Source organism: Xyrauchen texanus, chromosome 32, assembly GCF_025860055.1.
Source record: "Xyrauchen texanus isolate HMW12.3.18 chromosome 32, RBS_HiC_50CHRs, whole genome shotgun sequence".
NCBI lineage: Eukaryota > Metazoa > Chordata > Actinopteri > Cypriniformes > Catostomidae > Xyrauchen > Xyrauchen texanus.
Window position 1 is genome coordinate 1,279,313 of NC_068307.1, and position 5,383 is coordinate 1,284,695.

A 5,383-nucleotide genomic window follows, 5' to 3' on the forward strand; every position below is an offset into this window, starting at 1 on the left:
TATATGCACATAATTCTTTTAGGATTCAATTCTACACACAAAAGTAAGCTATAACATCTAGTATCAGGTGGTAATAGTATAATACCTTTCCATAATGACACATTACCATTTTTAGGTACCATGATATTTACATACAGTATGTAATTTATGAATACTATGGCAGTACAATGTCCAAAGAAACATGAGGTGGCAATATGTTACAGTGATGATGTCACACGGTAATACCATGGTACTTAATGATTAGCATATTCAAATACCGTGGTATTTACATTACTCAAAAGTACATCAAAGAATGCTTTAGTAGTACAATAAACCATGGGATTGCCATGAGTTTAAAATCAAGGTATGAGCATGTCCAAATAACTGTGAATATACTATGGGATTTTTTTTAATTCATTTTTTTAGTTAGTCTGATTATTCCAGAATATTCTAAATAACACTTTTGCTAAAAATAGAGCTGTACATTTATGTCTATCCTATCAACTGCATATTTGATCTGAATTTCTAAAGTTTCATGCAGCAGAGGAGAGCAGGACCTCGTTAAGAATAGAACAGAATAGAATAATTTAGACATGACTGAGCAGAAGTTCACAGATGGGAGGTAAGGAAAGGTGTGGAAGAAAAGGATAAACAGAACAATGGAATGTCTAAAATATAACAAAATCAAGAAAGTAATAGGCAATTAAATTTCTCATAATAAGTTAATAAGAGAACTCCATCTAGCTAGAATTCCGAATTCAGCCACAACACATTTCAGCAGATTTCACAATAACTAGATTTAATAACTGGTCGATCCTGCGTTGGCAGCAATAACCTCAACCAAGTATTTTTGCAGATCAGACCTGCACAGCCTTCAGAACAATTATTGGACCATTTTTTCTTACAGAACTGCTTCAGCTCAGCCATATTCTAGGGATGTCTGGTGTGAACGGCTCTCTTGTGGTCATTCCACATCATCTCTATTGGGTTAAGGTCTGGGCTCTGACTGGGACACTCCAAAAGGTGGACTTTCTTTTTTGAAGCCATTCTGTATTTTGCTTCGATGTTTAGGGTCATTGTCCTGCTGCATCACCCAACTTCTACTGAGCTTCAGCTGGTGCACAGCCACCCTGACATTATCCTCTTGGATATCTTGATAAGCTTGGGAATTCATTTTTACACTTGATGATGGCAAGCGGTCCAGGCCCTGAAGTAGCAAAGATGTTCCCTCCACCGTACTACACCGTTGGGATGATGTTTTCATTTCGGGCTGAATGTTCTTCCTAAACAATTCAACCTTAGTTTCATCAGTCCACACAACATTTTCCCTGTAGCGTTGCAGAGCGTCAAGGAGATCTTTTGCAAACTTCAGGGTGCAGCAATGTTTTCGTTGGAAAGCAGCGGCTTCCTTCATGATGTCCTGCCATGAACACCATACCTGTTTAATGTTTTCCGTACAGTAGCCTCATGAACAGAGATGTTCTGCAGTTCCAATGATTCCTAAGACTTTATCTGTCACTCTAGTGATCTGTTTTACCTCATTGATCATTCTTCTGTGTTCCCTTTGAGTCATCTTGACTAGACAGCCACTTCTAGTGAGAGTACATATAGTACTATAACATCTCCATTTATAGACAATTTGTCAAACTGTGGACAGATGAATATCTAACAGCCACTTCTAGTGAGAGTACCTATAGTACTAAATCATCTCCATTTATAGAGAGTTTGTCTAACTGTGGACAGATGAATATCTAACGGCCACTTCTAGTGAGAGTACCTATAGTACTAAATCATCTCCATTTATAGAGAGTTTGTCTAACTGTGGACAGATGAATATCTAACGGCCACTTCTAGTGAGAGTACCTATAGTACTAAATCATCTCCATTTATAGAGAGTTTGTCTCACTGTGGACAGATGAATATCTAACGGCCACTTCTAGTGAGAGTACCTATAGTACTAAATCATCTCCATTTATAGAGAGTTTGTCTAACTGTGGACAGATGAATATCTAACGGCCACTTCTAGTGAGAGTACCTATAGTACTAAATCATCTCCATTTATAGAGAGTTTGTCTAACTGTGGACAGATGAATATCTAATTGCCACTTCTAGTGAGAGTACCTATAGTACTAAATCATCTCCATTTATAGACAGTTTGTCTCACTGTGGACAGATGAATATCTAACGGCCACTTCTAGTGAGAGTACCTATAGTACTAAATCATCTCCATTTATAGAGAGTTTGTCTAACTGTGGACAGATGAATATCTAACGGCCACTTCTAGTGAGAGTACCTATAGTACTAAATCATCTCCATTTATAGAGAGTTTGTCTAACTGTGGACAGATGAATATCTAATGGCCACTTCTAGTGAGAGTACCTATAGTACTAAATCATCTCCATTTATAGACAGTTTGTCTCACTGTGGACAGATGAATATCTAAGCTCTTCTAGATAACTTTGTAACCCTTTCATAGAAACATCACACTTGTCATCGCAAACACACATACACTCAGATGACATGTAAAGCTGCAGGGGCTTAATATCTTTTGTCCATCGTTCAGCTCTTCACCATTTTCCACAAAACAGATTGAGGGATGAACCAGCATGCTGTTGGCACTCTGATGATACACTGTGTTTGATAACATATGCTCCAAAGGCGCAAAGAAAGTTTGAACACATGTGACAGGCGAACAGGGGGCTGCCCATTTGATCACATGCCCGCCTGGGCACATATCACTCAGTCTAAGTTAAAAAAGATCCCCTGTGGCTTGGATTTTTCTGTAGCTTTCCCTGCTCTGGGCAGCAGAGTGATAATAACAGATAAAAAGGAATTAAAAAGAGAGAGAGAGAGAGAGAGATCTGTCTCTTCTGCACATTCAGTATGTTAAGCATAGCCTGATATAAGGACGTGTGACACTTCAGCAGCATTAGTGTCTTTGTGTGTCTGTGTGTGTGGGAGACAGAAAGAACAATTCTACAATGAGACAGTTTAACCATGTCAAATAAAATCCTCCACTCTCAGTTAAAGAAAAGGCAGAGAAAAGCTGCAATAAAGCCTCAGAGAACAATGTTTTATGATCTGTTTGTGAAAAGGATGTGCATTTGATAGCTGTGGGCAAAGAAAAGGAAGCATTTTCTTATAAACATTACAGTATACTGTATAATTAAGTTCTGTTGGAGTATTATAGTTTTTTTCTTTTTAAAGTGTACATTTTGAAGAAGGGAGGCAATGGGAACGTAGTATGTCAGTGGAACTATGTAAACACTGCAAAGTTTTGGGAGTGACAGCCTCATACAAACATTGAAGTAAATCCTGAAAATGTATGTTCTGTGTGCGTTTGATCTGTTGATCTGACTTCAGCAGAATGCAAGACCAACTTAATGTGTTAAGCTGATATAACTACTTTGACTTTAAAGGTGCTGTAGGCGATTTTCGCCATTCTAGAAATCTCACAAACTTAGCCGCTGGATTAGCCACGCCCCCTCTTTCCAAAACCTGCACTCCTTAGAAACCAAATGAGCTTTATTGAGACCGATATTGTACAGAAACGGTTGTAAAAACAACAGAAGTGAAATAGCGCCCTCTGCTGACAACTGTTATGAACAACAAGGCATAAAAATGGCATTAAGCCTCAATAATTAGATACAATTGCAATACAATGAGAACGCATAAAATGATTGATAGGTTGAAAGCGTACAAGACCGCGGCCCATGGACACATTTTTCTGAGCTGTCACAGAGACCTGTGAGATATCTTTCGACACTTATTTCAGTAATATCTTTCTTAATAAAATGTAATAAAATGTTGCATGCCTTTCCATAAAGAAATCGCTTACAGCACATTTAATTGGAAACTTTTTTACCAGTCCTTCATTTATTTTTGGTATTTTTATTATGCCTTTTATGTATAGATTTGAGTGTTTTAGCCTAGTCCCAGTCCTTCAATATTAAACTTTGAAAATCCATTATAAAAAGACAAATTATAACACGTTTAAAACAATGATCATTTAAACAAATAGTGAAATAAAACTAAACCATTTCATTATTTTTATGTGAAAACAGTTTCTAGCAGTGCTTAAAAATTAGGACAGTTCCACAGTTGTCTAATTTCTTTCGACTCTCAGTTCAGAAGACTCTGTGCTGTCAGTAAAGGGTTAAACTTTAGACAAACAACATGGCGCTGATCACAGCAGAGTTTGTCTTTGGGAGCAACGGCAACAAAACTACATCTGGTAAGAAACCTAATGAAGTTTTTACATTGAAACCTGTTTGAGTCAAAAGATTAGAGTCTCTAGTTTCATCCAATATGACATTTAAAAAAATGTAGTGATGTATCGTGTAACAGCACGCTGTGTGAGTGTGTGTGTGAGGTAGTGAGTGTGTGTGTGTGTGAGCGTGTATTTATCACTTTGTGGGGACCAAATGTCCCCATAAGGATAGTAAAACCCGAAATTTTTGACCTTGTGGGGACATTTTGTCGGTCCCCATGAGGAAAACAGCTTATAAATCATACTAAATTATGTTTTTTGAAAATGTAAAAATGCAGAAAGTTTTCTGTGAGGGTTAGGTTTAGGGGTAGGGTTAGGTTTAGGGGATAGAATATAAAGTTTGTACAGTATAAAAACCATTATGTCTATGGAAAGTCCCCATAAAACATGGAAACACAACATGTGTGTGTGTGTGTGTGTGTGTGTGTGTGTGTGTGTGTGTGTGAGTGAGAGAGAGAGAGAGAGAGAGAGAGAGAGAGAGAGAGAGAGAGTGGTCAGATTGCTGGCTGATATGGCAGTAGTTAATATCCTGCAGGAGGCTGCACTCAATCTCACTGTGACGTCGGACTGCCAGGACTGAACCTGCTGATTGTCATCTGCCTCCCCACATAGTTTGTGTGGCTGAGGTCATGAGGTCATGAGGTCAGGGGAAGTGAGGATACTCCCTGTGCAGAGGCATTGACTTCTTATTTGTAAAGAAAACAGAAAGGCATGACCCATTTACAACTCTGTTTTTGTACATACATACACACACACACACACACACACACACACACTCACACACTATCTCACTCACACACACACGTACACACATGTTGGTGCAGCTATCATTATGAGGACTCTCCATCGACATAATTATTTTTATACTGTATGAACTATAGATTCTGTCCCCTAAACCTCACAAAAAAACCTGCATGTTTAAATTTTCAAATTTAGATTTGAATTATCGGGACATTAGAAATGTCCTCATCCACAACATTTACAGCATAATACCATTGTAATTACCAGTTTATAAACAAAAAAATGAGCGCACACACACATACACACACAAGCACACACGCGCACACAAAAAACATGCACACACACAAGTGCACACAAGCACACACACGCACGCACAAAAAACACACACATGCA

At 38.2% G+C, this 5,383-nt stretch overlaps 1 long non-coding RNA gene across 1 annotated transcript; it reads right to left on the reverse strand.

Annotated features, from left to right (window-relative positions):
- Positions 1–1,677: 1,677 nt before the first annotated feature.
- Positions 1,678–2,268, reverse strand: LOC127626092 (uncharacterized). Its single transcript, XR_007968404.1, has 3 exons — positions 2,187–2,268; positions 1,929–2,014; positions 1,678–1,842 (listed from the first exon to the last, which is right to left on the reverse strand). It is a non-coding gene; the product is annotated as an uncharacterized LOC127626092 (long non-coding RNA).
- Between the last annotated feature and the right edge of the window lie 3,115 nt (positions 2,269–5,383).